At 39.8% G+C, this 13,683-nt stretch overlaps 1 long non-coding RNA gene across 1 annotated transcript; it reads right to left on the bottom strand.

Annotated features, from left to right (window-relative positions):
• Positions 1-4,026: 4,026 nt before the first annotated feature.
• Positions 4,027-5,234, bottom strand: LOC108087090. Its single transcript, XR_001771161.2, has 2 exons — positions 4,833-5,234; positions 4,027-4,746 (listed from the first exon to the last, which is right to left on the bottom strand). It is a non-coding gene; the product is annotated as an uncharacterized LOC108087090 (long non-coding RNA).
• Positions 5,235-13,683: the final 8,449 nt, after the last annotated feature.

Below are 13,683 nucleotides of genomic sequence, written 5' to 3'. Positions count from 1 at the left end.
TTTGCGCTGCTCCTGAAAGCACATAATAAATGGATAGGGAAAACAATTAGCTCGTAATTGACAAATTATGGCAGGGCCACGACAGGACCGCACAGCTGCTGAAATTAAAAGCAAACATTGAGCGATTGCTGGCATGTCCATAAAGCATTTTTATAGCCGCCGATTGCCTCTGACTAAACGACGGCATGTGGACAAGTGCACTAGGAAAAGGATCCCTATAAAAACATTACTTATTTACTACTAAATACAATTTAAATATACATAGTATTTTATTTCCTTAAATAATTTAAAAAGGATTTCAGGAGCTGTTAAGTTGGTTGCAATGTTTATTCAAATGTAAAATCAGTTTAAGTAGTCTGTAGAAATCCCATTAATAAATCTGAGTATTTTTTTCAGTGCTTTGAAGCCCTTTCCCTGCTAAAATCACTCCAGTGCCCGTGTCGGTGTCCATTCATGTTTTTTAATTTAATAGTCGTGTCATGTAAATGGGCCCTGCACGCGACTGCATTTAATTCCGGTTGTGAAATGAAATTATTTTAACATGTTCGCCGTGATTGATACTCATTCCCTGTCCCGAAACTCTATGCCAGGACCTGTCCTTTAACCCTCTCCCGGTTTCATGGGGCAGATGCAGTACACATGTCGGACACACCATAATTGACAGCCGAGGACATGCCACGAGCGGACTACACATGTAATTAAGTGCCGACTTGTCGCTTAAAGTGCCGGCCAATTGCCACGAACGCATAACGAGGCGACAATAGCCATCGGCTTTTGCCGTGAGTGATACCAATATCCAGATAGCTGGAACCCCAGACAGTTGGCATAAACCGAAGACAAGTGCCTCCTAATTGAGTCATAAAAATAATTGTTGGCAAACATTTATTAAACACTCTTTTATCTGTATCAAATTAAAACCCCAAATCAATTACCAAAGCAAAGATCATTTGTTCCATCAGAATATGCATAAAAGCATTCTGAATGAGTCGTCTAATACATTAATTGCTATCTGTTTGTTTAAGCAATTACGGAATTACAGATCAGCCGTAGGATTGCCAATTACATTTCAAAATTAGGGCTCACATCAAACATAAATTCCTGATAGTCAGGCAATCTGAGCCAACATTCTCTTGTAAATATAAGCGGCTCATTATTTCCCGCCCATCAAATCGGCCAACACTTGAAGTCACTTGCAATTAAATGCTTACACAGCGGTCCGACTTAATGCCACGCCCACAAAACGTCCTTCCCCTCATCCCCCATATCTCACAATTCAAGCCGACTTTACACACTCGACGTGTTTACGCAATTTCCAACCAATTGGCATCAAGTGGTAAACACATCTCAGCCGCATTTCTCAGCCGCAATTATAACGCCCGAAAAGGGAATAACGCACTACAGTAAATACTCGGCGTTGTGATGATGACCAATGCGAGTGCTGGATTTTTTGTTTTAATGAACTGTTCTTCTCTCGCTTCTCGGCATTTTTCACCGGGTTTTTGCATAATTTAACGCGACACCGAAGGCTCAAGTGCTGACTGGTTTTCCACCTGGCTGGTTGGCTGGCTGGCTGGCTGGGTGGCGAGACGTCGGAATAAAAAATCGAGTCGATGATGGCTGCTTTTAACTTTTGCATAATTACGTGTAAGAAAAGAACATTTTCCCAAAGTTCGGAGGTGGCAGCTGAAAACTCTGCCGAGGTGCACGGATATCGGGAATCAACGTGAAAGCTTGCGGCACGCACTGTGCGAATTGTTTTAACTTACTTGGCTCAACTTTTTATGCCACGCACCGCGACACTAATGGCACCCCCTAGAGTGTCGTTGGGCCAAGGGGGAGGGAGAGTTGGGTTGGCTGTGAATAAGGGAGCCAGATACTCCTACACAAGTGTTTAACAGCGCCCAAAATTCTAGCATATTTAAAAAATTAAAGAAGCCTGTTAAAATTTAAAAACAAATTCTTTGATAATGAAATATACAATAAATATTCAAATTTCATTTCAAGAATCTAAACAGAAACAAACATTAAAGTTAATAGATATATAATTAATTGTTTAACAGTAGAAGTAAACTTATAATATAAATTTTGTAGATATAACATATGTTTACCTAGTGAAAACTCCTAGAAAAACTTCTAACTCTCCTATTTTTTTGACGGGCACTGTAGGTACGCACCCTAGTTCTCGCCGCTGGAGGAAATGTGGAGCAATAGCGTCAAGTGCACGCAGTCTACTGCACTGCACGGAGAATGTGGGATGAGGACGCCAGGGTGGCAGACAGGAGGAACTATGTGCTCCTATTTTTTGTGGCAATATAGGCCAGACGTCGTGGGCCGGCCAGAACACCTACGCGCATTGGTGTCACCTACTGAACTGAACACTGAATTCTGAGCGCTGAGCGCCAAGAATCAAACCACTAAAACACTGCTCTGCCTTTCAGTGATGTTAGACTATTTACAGTACCTGAACATAAAGGCTTCGAAGAAATACTGCATGTTTATGGCTAACAATTGAATTAATTTAAAAAATTGACGTGATAAAATGTTTGGCAGAAAAAAATTAACAGAAAGTTAAAACAATTTTAATAGTTAAATGATTAATAGTAACAAATTAAAATTTTTTTGTACTTAAACAAAATATTGTAAGTAATTTTTAAACTGAGAGGAGAGACTTAATTTTGAAAAATCGTTTAGAACTTTTGTAGAATTTTGTTACTACTTATTTTTCTTTTATTTCATGGTAATAAATTTAAATATTAGTTTTGAATAATTATCAGCCAAACTGGCATTTCTGCTGACTAGAATATCCGTCACAGGGTTTGCGTATCAGGCAAAGTAATCTCTGCTCTGGAACACTTTTACAGCGCTGCGCTCAGGGGCTGTTAATGAGTCAAGATATGATGTATTTGTGTGTGTGTGTGCCTGTGGATGATGGGCGGGAGTCTGGATGTGTGGGTGTGAGAGGGTGTGCTGGTGTGCGTGTGTGTGGGGTGTCCTAAGTGCGTTGGCGTCAAGTTGAAAGCCGCTAGACGGCAACAATGGCGGCGAGCAACAACAAGCGCCGCCGGTTTTGTTGCCTACTTTTGTGCGCCTCGCAGAATGAGAGTTCTGGGCTGAGAATTATACTCCTCCGTTCACTCATTTTCACATCTATTTTAATGACTAGTGATGAGGGCCTTAGCAACGGAAAGCAGTGAAAGGTAGGCCAACAATGGGTAAGTTTCACGGTCACTGGTTCTTATTTAAGTAGCTTTATTGTTCTTTATTTTGTTGAAACAATCTCACATTTCACAGGAAATATATGTGGAAAATGTTACTAGAAATATAATTATTAGAATTTATAAATATTGGTTATAAAAAAGTATAGAAGTTTTTGGCAAAATATTCATTTATTTTTAAAATTACCCGTTTTCAAATTCCTAAATAATTACCATATAGAGGGGATGTTTGATATCAAATTGACACATCCATAAATAAGCGCGCTCACGCACTCATCGCAAATTCGCTGTTGAGACGCACTCGTTTGCCGCTTTTGTTTTGCCATCGATGGAATCATTTACCCCAACACATTCTGCATTATGCATGATAAATTCACAAGGGAAGCGGGCAGAGGGCGGAAATATAATAACTCTGCAAGTTGGGGGCTAAGGGCCTCCAGTCTTGTATTGAAAGTTCCCCTTCAGCACTCATTATGTAGTTTGTGTGTGAGTTGCAATTAATTGAACCACTTGGGGAAGTGCTGCAATTTGTTCCGCATACGGCTGAAAAGAAGTTTGCTATCGTTTAAGAATGCCATTTTTTTATGTTTCATTATAATTCCTTCCTGCCCATATTATTATTTTTTGTTTTTTTTTTTTTTTTTTTGAGTTGGTTACAAAACTTCTTTGTTGCTTGCTATCAGCGAGTGCTTGGCAACTTTTAGCTGACTTTTGTCGGGGTCTCTTTATGCTTTTGCAGTAACTTTTCCGAGTATCCCACTCAGGGGACATTTGCTGACCCAAAAGGAAATGCGGGGCGCTTGCCAGATAATCCTTTTTTCCGGCTTTATTGCTTTATAACGCTAGTGACGCTTTAAGACGCAAATAAATTGAGTTTGTGGACAAGACAAATCTGCTTAGCCTTGACAGGACACTGAAGAAAAAACCCAGATCCATAAGCCTTAAAAGCATATTTTCTTACTTTAAAAGCAGAGTCCTTCTTGTTTATAATTTTGATACTCTGCTTTTTACTTTTGTCGTTGTTTATTTTGCTCAGTATAATCATCTCCAGCTGCGCACTTGTTTAGTGAAATGCTTCATTTGTTGGCTGATTTGTGCAGTACCTCCTCCATTATCCCCCTTTTCCCGTCAAATGACTGTTTCTTTGTGTTTACTTGGCCGACGAGAGCTCGCTTGCCAAATGGCTTTGAATGTTTGCCCTCTCGACTATTTGATTATCCGCACTGGCACTGCCATTGTGATTTTGTTTTTGTTATTACATAATGCTTAAGGAAGAGAGTGCACTTCGGGAAAATCACCGCTGCACCCCCACACCTCCGGGGGGAAATGAACCTCATCCCCTTCCACGGGGGACAATTTTTGGACTGCAGTCATGTGCGTGGCAGTTGATGGTGCTGTTCCTGTTTGTTTGCATGCAATTCCGTAAAGTCCTGTGCGTGCATTCAGGTTATTCCGCCGGCTCAGGCGTTTGACATGAAAAATGCATTTTATTGGGATTATTTTTATAACGTGTCCGACCTCAGGGTCCCCGCTGCAATTAAATCGGCAGTCATTAAAGCTATCCGCTTGTGTGTGTGTGTGTTTGTGTGTTCAAAATGCAAATTCAATTAATTTTACATTTATGCTTAGTTCGCTGCCACACGCCTTCCATCAGATTTGCAGTCAATTTTCGCACTTTATAATTCAATTTCTCAATTTCGCGGATAAAAATATTAAGTGTCGTCCTTTGTGCTTTGTGGCCGGGTCGCTGTTAATGGCCAATTACGTGCTGGGCTTTCAGGTGGTCATACGTACGCATATATAGTATGTTCGCATTTATGTTCGTTCATTTTGGCACATGTCCACAGTACATAGTCCATGGTCCATAGTGGCATCCATATCGCGGTGGCGCACAAAGAGCCGCACGTGCTTGGCTCTCAAACTTTGCGATTTCATCAGCAAACTGCGCTTATTTTCCCGCCCCCGGTTACTTTATTAGTTTATAAATTCAATTGTTTTTGTAATACAATATTGGCCAGTGGACAAAGTGTTGCTTTGTTTAAATTCTGCTGGCTAAATGGCTTTTAATTCAACAAATTATTAAAATAGCTGGCTAGATTGTTATAGCATTTTATAGAAGCAAAATAAAAGCTTTGTTTTGATTGATTTTAAATTAAAATGCAGAAAAATTTGAAAATAGTTCTAAAAAAATATACATAAAAAATATTATAAACTTAATTTTAAGACATCGAAATATTTATTCCTTTTATCTAAGAATTCAGAATTTATCTTACCAATTTATTATTTTTTCCACTTTATTGTTTATTATTTCTCAAGGTTGCAACAATATTCCAACTTTAAGTTCTCAAATAGTGGTTTAATAAATAGTTTCGAAGGCAGGCAACCTTCAAGGGTTGCAAGTAAAGCAATTAATAAAACAGCGCTGTGGAATCCGAATCGAAATGGCCAAATATTGGTGGCCACACCCGCCAGCTGTTCACAAGCGCTGCAATCAAAAGAAGGCAGCCGGCGTCGAATGCAAAAAGTGAAGCCAAGCCGTTACTTGACTTTCAAATTAAGCGAGGGAGCCAAAACTTTTATCGATAGACGCACGCCAAACTTTGACCATTGCCAATTTGTAAAGACCCCAACACTTACAGCTGTGACAGTCCCCCCCAGAGAGCCTTCTCTCTGGGCCAAGTCGAAGTACACATAAATAAACTATTACGCTGCCAGAAAAGTTTGCCAGCTCCCCGGCTGTGAGTTAACCAAATATAATCTGTTCTCGCCCGGACAACATATTCAGTTCGCTTCGCTTTCGAAACGATTTACAGATATTGCGTGTGTAATTTATTTCCAAGTGCCAAACTGTTTACAAGCTCACTCAGCCAGAGACCAGCTCATTTAACATGCTGATGTTCTGCAGCTTTCCCCTGTTTTTCCTCCTGATTTTCCCCAGTCGATATTCCCCGATTCGCAGTTGTTGCCCAGGAGGAAGCACCATTACATGTTGCCGCAACTGTTGCCATTGAAAGTCATTGCGATGTCGTCCCGAAAGCCTTTAAACTCTTACATCGCCAATGGCCGAAGCCTTAAGCCAGATTTAAGTGACCCTGAATGCTCGCCAATCCGAGCATATGTGTTGAAAGTTGTTGATTTTTGGCTGCATTTCACTTCCAATATAATAAGTTCGTTGAATATTCCGACATTTGTTATAATAAGGTGATTTTATTTTATTCTGAATTCTACCTTTTTATTTACCTTAAAAAGATATTTAGCCTTTTTAAAATTGAATGTTGATCATAACAAAAATTTTATCTTTAAACATCAACATGAAATATATATAAAATAAAATACCAGTTCCCCATTTAACTAAATGTTACTTATCGATCTACGATTGGTCTATTTAAATGCATTTCCCTTACTTGAATTTAATTTAACTAAATTAAAGGTATGTTCCTCTAATTGTATGTTTTCCCAGTCAATTGGAAAATCCCTCAAACAATGGTTGTTACGTATTGTGGAAAAGCATGGCAGTTGCCTAGTACTTATGCGTTATAAAATATGCATTAATAGCAGCTCCTCACGAGTATTTGCATTTATATGGAATACCTTTTATTTTTATCGATAGACGCACGCCAAACTTTGACCATTGCCAATTTGTAAAGACCCCAACACTTACAGCTGTGACAGTCCCCCCCAGAGAGCCTTCTCTCTGGGCCAAGTCGAAGTACACATAAATAAACTATTACGCTGCCAGAAAAGTTTGCCAGCTCCCCGGCTGTGAGTTAACCAAATATAATCTGTTCTCGACCGGACAACATATTCAGTTCGCTTCGCTTTCGAAACGATTTACAGATATTGCGTGTGTAATTTATTTCCAAGTGCCAAACTGTTTACAAGCTCACTCAGCCAGAGACCAGCTCATTTAACATGCTGATGTTCTGCAGCTTTCCCCTGTTTTTCCTCCTGATTTTCCCCAGTCGATATTCCCCGATTCGCAGTTGTTGCCCAGGAGGAAGCACCATTACATGTTGCCGCAACTGTTGCCATTGAAAGTCATTGCGATGTCGTCCCGAAAGCCTTTAAACTCTTACATCGCCAATGGCCGAAGCCTTAAGCCAGATTTAAGTGACCCTGAATGCTCGCCAATCCGAGCATATGTGTTGAAAGTTGTTGATTTTTGGCTGCATTTCACTTCCAATATAATAAGTTCGTTGAATATTCCGACATTTGTTATAATAAGTTGATTTTATTTTATTCTGAATTCTACCTTTTTATTTACCTTAAAAAGATATTTAGCCTTTTTAAAATTGAATGTTGATCATAACAAAAATTTTATCTTTAAACATCAACATGAAATATATATAAAATAAAATACCAGTTCCCCATTTAACTAAATGTTACTTATCGATCTACGATTGGTCTATTTAAATGCATTTCCCTTACTTGAATTTAATTTAACTAAATTAAAGGTATGTTCCTCTAATTGTATGTTTTCCCAGTCAATTGGAAAATCCCTCAAACAATGGTTGTTACGTATTGTGGAAAAGCATGGCAGTTGCCTAGTACTTATGCGTTATAAAATATGCATTAATAGCAGCTCCTCACGAGTATTTGCATTTATATGGAATACCTTTTATTTTGCCGGAAGTTGCGAAATGCCGGCACGTGGCTAATAAACCGCAACTGCAGTCTTGCCATAAATAAGAATGCCTGCATGTCGGATCAACTTGGCCCTTCCACTTGAGTGTGTGTGCGGGTGTTAAGGATGTGCGTTCGTTGTGTGTGTCAGCTGGCGAATTAACACGTCAAGCGGCTTCTGCATTGACAGCTCCCAATAGTTTCCACATGGTGAACGGCGAAATGGGAAGTGCCTGCTGTTTTGGACAGGCTGCGAGCTCCTTATAGGGTCCTTCTTGAATGTCCTTACAGGCACACAGCCGGAAAGGGACGGAAATTAGATTGCAATAGTGATGAGGGGATTAATGGGATTGCTTGCCGAATTCTGGCTTATCCTTTAATAGGAGAAAATATGCAAACAAGTGGAAAAAGTACAGATCCTGCTTAAAAATCCAAAATGAGCTAAATGTCAACAATGCGTATGAGTAATATTTATACCGGTAAAAATCTAATTTAAATAACATAAATTAAGGGGTTCAAAAATATCTTAAGTTACAATATACTATTAACTTTGAAACAACCTTCTTCATAAAAACGAATGACAGCATAATTTGTAATGCAAATGTGTAGCTGCACTTAACATGGCGCACTTTTACTTTATCTCAGAAGGAAGTAAAATTGAAGGAAGAAAAAAGTTTGAGGCACATATTGACAAGGCAATTAAATTTTTAATTACCATGTGTGCAAATAGTTGGCGAACTTTACGTTTCGCTGTTCCGACATTAAAAATTATTAACAGAATTAATGCGAAAAGTTGTCGAAAAGACAAAGGCAAAAGGCGAAAGGCAAAGAGAGTGGCCAAAACCACAAGAAGTTGGCCCCGACATCAAAGCAAATAGCAGAGGAATCCAAGGCATCAAACAGACAAAGAGCAGAGTTAAAGTTTCAGTCTGTCGCTTTTTTGGCGCCTTTTGTAAACTTTTGGCCAAAAAACGAATGGTGTGCGAGTGTTAATACATTATTCATGTGACCAGCAGAGTTTTCCTCGCGGTGTTCTGTCATTTTCTTTAAGAGCTTTCGACAATTAAAAGGCGACAGTGGGTGAACTTTAAATCGATCAGATCTGAAATTTATTCACACTCAATTATTTGAAAATGTTTACTTAGGTTAAGAACATTACATGTGCAATTGTCTCGCACATATATTAAAAATGTTTTATTCAAATGATAGGAACTTGGGGAATGGCACAATCTCTCAGATATGAAGAATACATTTCAAATGGTTTGTAAAATATTTTACACATCAAAGTTAAAAAAACAAACCCATCTGTATCATGTAGAATATCTTAATTAAATCTAAGCCAGTTTATAAACACCCCATCTACATTTTTAAGTCAGTTATCAAGATAAAAACAAGCACGCACACTCTGTACTCTTCACACTAGAAAAACCGGAAACATGAATAAATTCCGTGTTAATCAACATTCATGCCCGCAACCAAATCAGATTTGCATTTTTCAAATATTTTACAAAACTAACCAAAATGGCAGCTAAATTGCATACTCCCACGCACTCGCACACGTCCAAACAAATGGAGTGCAAGGGGGTAAGGGAAAAGGGGGAGGAGAAGGAAAAGGGGAAGGGAGAGGGTGGTAAAAGGGGAGGAGAAAGGTAGGGAGAGAAAGTGACATTGCTAACTCGTGGATGTCGACAACGCTGGCGGAACGAACGCCGCTGGCCATGCTCAAAATGAAAGGCACGCGCCCGTTAACTAAGAAAAAAACGAAATCGAAGAGCATAGAAAAAGTTTGCTGAAAGCACATTTTGAATTCCCTAAAAAATAAATCAAAAAATATGGTAACTAGTACTAAAAAGTAATAATTCAAAAAGCGCTTACAGGAAAAGAAAAGAAATTATATTCGAATATTGATTTTGATTGTTACATTTTATATTTTGAATGTAAGAGCAATGTTGGTATGTTTAGAATTATAATTTTTTAGTATCTAGCTATACTTCTATAAAAGTTGTGAAGTAATACTTAAGATTGGATTGAATTAGATGAATAAATAATCCGTAGCTGTCCTTAGCAATTAAAACTATCCTTTGAAAAGGGTATAAAATATATAGCCGAGCGAACACGAATTTCCAAGCCTGTCTGACTGACAGGCCCAGAGCGAATAGAAAATGTTGGGGGTTCGGTGGAGGGTGGATGGATGGGTGGTAAGGAGGCGGAAAAAGCGGCGTGTAAATTTTCCAACTAAGCCACAGCGAGCAGAGTAACTGGCACTCGCACACGACCAACTCAACTCAACCCAACGCAACGCAACGCAACTCAACTCGCTGCTCGCGCCGTATATCTTCATTAAAATGCAATGCATCCTTGGGAGAGCAGTGCGTCCTCCCGCTGGCCACGGTCCCGCCTGGTGGGTTCATCCTGGTGGCCCCTGGTCCTGTCCTCCATTCCCATTCCCATCCCTGTCTCTGCTCTTGGTTGGAGGCTCCCAATCCCCAAACCTTCAATCGTGTAAGCGTCCGCGCGTGTAATGACAATGGTGGCGCGTGGCTTTGACTTTGACATGGCCGCCGGCCAGGACTTTTTGGACACCATCGCCTCATCGCAGCCATCGCAGCCATCGCCCATCGCCCCATCGACACCATATTTTTCAAATGCAATGCCGCGTGACCAAAGCTGCGGCTCGACCTCTCGCATCAGCACGTACGTAAAAGTCAAATCAACTGGAGCTGTAAAATTGGAAGTTGGCCCTGGCGGAACGCTGGTGGCAAGTTGTCGAGGTGGAAGTTGTGACTGCAGATGAGCAGCATTAACGAAAATATAAACAAACATCTAGACTGCCAGCTAAAAGCAGCCAGCACCTTATAAACTTTAAATGGAAAACAAGCTGAGGCTGGCAGTTGAGCACTGCGAAAACACACACACCGGAAATATAACAATCAACTAATCATATATTAACTTCACTGTGTAAACTTAATTATATGAATATCCTTTAATGCGAAAGTAAATCTTTGAGAATAATATTTGGGCACGATATTAACACTTTATTGTGTAACAATGATTATCAGTAAGTTTACTGTTCTTGGTTATGCCTTTTAAAGAATTGTGTTGTGTATGCTTATGGATTATAAAAGAACATAAATCCATAGGACCATTTAAGCAATCAAAGAATTAAAAATTTATTTGTAAGTCTCCTGTTAGAATTCAGAATATGTTATTAAATTAAGTGAAGTGAATCCCTGATCTTAAGTTCGATTCTTTCGCTCAGTGCTCGAATACAGGGATGGATTCAGGGAGCTGTGAAAGGGCGTGACATGTGGTAAGTGCAGTAGCAGCTCCACGAGAGGAAACAAAAGCAAAAGGAAGGTAGCAGTTCGGTTTCAGGCAGCCATCATAAAATGATGCGCCCACAAAATGCACATCCACATCCTGGCTAGGTGTAAATCACGTAGCACTCTGACGCCTTTTACAGTGCCAGTTGTTTTACCCACAATAAAATTGAAAAGCAGCCAAAACAGCACCAACCACCAGCTACGAAAAGCAACAACAGCGAAAACAACATCAGCAACGAAAGCAGAACGCAAAAGTTTTTAAAGTAAAATGACAAGAGCACGTGCGACCTGTTCGCCGGTAGTCGAAAATGGAGGAGTTTGTTTACGTCGTCTACCTTAACTACACGGATAAAAAATAAGGTGATTTGTATTTATATAAGTTACAACTGTCTCAACTTAGCATAATTTATTAAGATTAAATGATTAACTCTGTATTCATTACTAAAAAATAGTACATTTAATATGAGTTGATGTGTATTTTTCAATAATATTAATCTCTTTATTATTAATAGGGAATAATATCTAGAACTTTTGTGCTTGACTTAAACCCAATTTGTACAATATCTTAAGACTTCATTAAACCAACTTTTCAAATATTTTTTCTCAGTGTAACCTCCCCTTTACTTCAACCCATTCAGCCTCCTTTTCAGACTCCGGCTGAGTTATGGTTAGACATCGATCTCATGGGAAGCCCAGTGTCAGAGCTGACTTAGCTGGGCTAAAGCCTCGACCCGAAAAAGTTTTAGCATTTCTCGTGCGGCTCATTACAACTCCGTCAGAGTAGTAAAAAATACTCATATCAGAGACTGCAATTCCTCTTTTTGCCTTAAACCGGAAACTCACTTTTACCCACGTAAAACACCATAGAAAACAGGACCCCACTCTCTGTCCTTGGGCAAGGACCACGCGCCGAGTATTTTGTTTATTAAAATTAAGTGTCAAGGGATTTGCCAAAGGACAGTGGCTCTAGGGATAGTTATAGTTGAAGATTCACGTTGTTTGAGGGCTGACAGAATTAATATTATTTTGAAAGGCTCTTGTTAGTTAAGTGAAAAATAAAACTAAAGGGTTTAATATGATTACGGCTTTTAAATGGACTATGTAAATTACAAGAAATTTAAGATAGAATTTCATAAAAAACTAATAGAAATGTTAAAAACGTTCTGAACAAATATTAAAAAAATGTTTGATTTCTAAAATGGTTTACCTGAAGTTGGTTTAAGCCCCAGATAATAACTGGAACTTGGGACTGCAAAACCCTTGCCTTAATCCTTGTAACACTGTGCGTTGACCAGTGTCCTAAAGCGGAGCATCATCAGCTAAGACCACCAGGTGGTCCCAGGAACTCGGACTCCTGCCGCCCTGCCTTTCGCCCATATTATTATTACTGCTGTTGCTGCTGCCTGTTGTTGTTTGTCGCCAGTTGCTATTAATGCAGCACAGCAACGGCAACACCAACAGCAACAGCAATAACAACAGCAACGGCAATAGCAATAGCCCCTTCTGCAACCTGATGCACACTTTTTTACGAGCTGCACACGCACACGTGCCGGAAAGTCCCCAAGTCCTGAGCTCCAGAGGTCCTGGGGACAAGGACACCGTCCAGTGTCCAGCAGATACGTGCCTTTTTGCTCTGCCATTAGCCTGGGAAGCACTGGGCCAGCGTGGCCACATTAAGTGATATTTGTTTTACATGAAAATCAACTCCTGTTTGCCGTCTCGGCACTCGTGTGTGCCGACTGCTGTTAAATTTAAATTTCAATTGCAGACTTACGGAATTGCGGAATTGATTTGCTAATTGCATTGCCGTCGCGTGGTTAGTTGAGCTCATCATGGTTACTTAGGGCAATTTTAATCAATCATCAATTGGCAATCGGTGCGAGCACTTTGAGGCATTGAGCTGCGTTAAATCCTTCACATCCATAACTAAACATCCCAGCCATCGGGTATGCAGACTTAATGAGTACCAGAAACATTAACCGCATCAACAGCTTGTTATATGCACAAATGTGTCAAGCATTACAGCAGCAGCAGCAGAAGCAGCTGTAGGAACCGGCTGTCAGTGGCACATCTCCCGGATATATATCTTACAGATATATAGCCACAGCCGCAGTAAAGGGGGAGGGGTTAAAAAAGTTCGCCTAACCCACATCGCAGTGAAAGTTTTCGACTGCGCCAAATTCATGCCACTAAATGCTAATGCACTAATTAGTTCACGCTCTCAACTTGGCTGTCTGTCTGACTGCTTAGACTCTGCATTTGCCATTTAGCCGAAACATTGAGACAGCGGCAGCCACCGGGCTGAAAATGATTAAAAATTCGCAGACGTCTAGAACGGAAATAGTTTAAAAATAAAACCAAAACGGGAACAAATAAAATACGAACACTTTCGTCCGGCAATAAAAGCGAAAATTATTTGACAACAGCATTTAATGGGCAAAAACTCGGCAACACTGGCTGCAATTTTGAAGCCTTCCACCATTTGGCAGCTGTGTTAGGCTAAACGCTAAATTTCTATGGAT

Source organism: Drosophila ficusphila, unplaced genomic scaffold, assembly GCF_018152265.1.
Source record: "Drosophila ficusphila isolate 14025-0441.05 unplaced genomic scaffold, ASM1815226v1 contig_791, whole genome shotgun sequence".
Taxonomy (NCBI): domain Eukaryota; kingdom Metazoa; phylum Arthropoda; class Insecta; order Diptera; family Drosophilidae; genus Drosophila; species Drosophila ficusphila.
The sequence above is the reverse complement of the archived record's forward strand: the minus strand, read 5'-3'. Positions and strand labels throughout refer to the sequence as shown.